At 63.6% G+C, this 2,500-nt stretch overlaps 1 pseudogene; it reads right to left on the minus strand.

The window, feature by feature from the left end:
* Window positions 1-2,500, minus strand: part of LOC126436260 (large subunit ribosomal RNA) — a 7,962-nt pseudogene that overhangs the window by 3,321 nt on the left and 2,141 nt on the right.

Raw genomic sequence — 2,500 nt, forward strand, 5'->3', positions numbered from 1 at the left:
GGCAGCATGATCCACCGAATCGAATGCCTTCGAAACGTCGATCGATGCCACAAAGACAGAGCGGCAGGAGCGAACTGCGTCGGTGAGAGCAGTGTCCAAGATGAAAGTATTTTCCAACATCCCATCCCGAGGGATGAATGCCCGCTGACGTTCGTCCACAGCACAAGCGCGCATCAGGCGTGACGCGAGAACCTTGTGAAAGGTCCGCGCCAACACCGAGCAGACCGTAATGGGGCGAAAGTCAGCGGGGGATGTTGGTGCAGCCGTTTTCGGGAGAAGGGACGTCCGCGCGCGAAGCAGGCGTTCCGGGAGGGCGCGGGCCAGAAGGAAGAGATTCATCACTTTCACCAGGACTTCGTGCGGCAGGCGCCGCAACTCCGCTGGGGTAAGGCCGTCCGGCCCGGCCGCTGATCCCCTGGGCGGCAACGCGGCGGCGACCTCCTCATGTGTGACCGGCCCCCATAGGCACTCAAGAGCGACAGGCTCCGAGTGCGGGAGGAGGCGGTCACGAATGAAGCCCGCGGTGGAGACGGGCTTCTTTGTGAAGAGGTCCGCCCAGAAGTCCAGCAGACCAGGGATGGCAGGTGGCGGCTGGAGCAGGGTGCCATCCAAGAGGCCGCGCACGCAACGTGCACGCGACCGTCGGAAGGCATCCTGCGTTCTCGCGTACTCCCAGCGGCGCCGCTTGCGCTTCTGCGTCGGCGGCGCGGCAGGCGGCCGCTTCGATGGTTGGCGCGGCCGCTGTGTCCTGGTGATCGATCTCTCCCCTCTGGACCCGACCGACGCAAGGGCATCCGGGAGCATGCCCAGGATGACATCGGGCGGCGTGCCCCGCCCCAGACCTATGACACGATCCAGGGCAGAGAAACGCTGGGCGGAAGCGGGTAGCCCCGCCAGATGCTCCCAGATGGCGGCGTCAGTCGGCCCCTCCGGCGGCGGCCCGGTGGTGTCGGCCGCGAAGTCCTCGGCTGCGTCGACGGGCGGCGCAGCGGCCTCGCCCGCGTCTGGCAGCGGGCTCGCTGCTCCCCGGCGGGACGCCGGCTCTTCCCCCCGACCGATCTCAAGCGCCTCCATGGATTGGCGGACAAGCTGCTTGTGGGCAGCTTGCCGCCGTCGGCACTTGATTGCCTCAAGCGTTCGGTCGGGGAACATCCTGATGAGCTCTTGATTTACAAAGAAGAACCGGGCGTCCCTCTCGAGGAACAGTTCGGCCTCCGCCTTGGCGAGCGACAGGACTTCTTCCTCCGTCCACCTCGCGCGATGCCTCTCCGTGACGATCTCCGCGTTGGCGGCCGCAAGGTGTTGGCGGCGGCGATGGACCCCGAGACCGTTCTTGGTGGTGAAGCTGCGGTGGCACTCACTACAGGCGTATACAGCTGCAAAAGTTACAAGATTTTCGGCACGGCCGGTTGGCCGGCTAGGTGCTGGGGGAGTTGGGGTGGCACCTTCAGCGGAAGGGCCACCACTTTTTCTCTGAATACTGCCCCCAACTAAAAAAAGGGATAGTGCGAGGGGGGGCTGGTAACCCCCCCAAGCCCCTGGTGCGGTCTTCCACTCTGCGAAAATCAGCGGGCCCACGAGAAGGGGAGAAGACCGCAGGAGAGGAGAGGCTAAGAGGGCTAGGCCCATGTATTGCGCATCACTCTCCCTGTAACCATAACCCAAGGAAGGCACCTCGCAGCAGCAGCACGACTACATCAAGACCGCACTTCGAAAAGCCAAGTCCGGATGCAGCCACACCGCCGCCACTTGGCCACCTTAAGAGAGTCATAGTTACTCCCGCCGTTTACCCGCGCTTGCTTGAATTTCTTCACGTTGACATTCAGAGCACTGGGCAGAAATCACATTGCGTCAACACCCGCTAGGGCCATCGCAATGCTTTGTTTTAATTAGACAGTCGGATTCCCCCAGTCCGTGCCAGTTCTGAGTTGATCGTTGAATGGCGGCCGAAGAGAATCCGCGCACCCGCGCGCCCCCGGAGGAGCACGCTAAGGCGGACGCGGCCTCGCAGCAAGGAAGATCCGTGGGAGGCCAAGGCACGGGACCGAGCTCGGATCCTGCACGCAGGTTGAAGCACCGGGGCGCGAACGCCGCGCAGGCGCGCGCATCCTGCACCGCCGGCCAGCACGAGGCCGACCAACGGCGAGAGCAGACCACGCCCGCGCTAAACGCCCGCACTTACCGGCACCCCTACGGCACTCACCTCGCCCAGGCCCGGCACGTTAGCGCTGACCCACTTCCCGACCAAGCCCGACACGCCCCGATCCTCAGAGCCAATCCTTATCCCGAAGTTACGGATCCAATTTGCCGACTTCCCTTACCTACATTATTCTATCGACTAGAGGCTCTTCACCTTGGAGACCTGCTGCGGATATGGGTACGAACCGGCGCGACACCTCCACGTGGCCCTCTCCCGGATTTTCAAGGTCCGAGGGGAAGATCGGGACACCGCCGCAACTGCGGTGCTCTTCGCGTTCCAAACCCTATCTCCCTGCTAGAG

Source organism: Schistocerca serialis, unplaced genomic scaffold, assembly GCF_023864345.2.
Source record: "Schistocerca serialis cubense isolate TAMUIC-IGC-003099 unplaced genomic scaffold, iqSchSeri2.2 HiC_scaffold_1234, whole genome shotgun sequence".
Classification (NCBI taxonomy): domain Eukaryota; kingdom Metazoa; phylum Arthropoda; class Insecta; order Orthoptera; family Acrididae; genus Schistocerca; species Schistocerca serialis.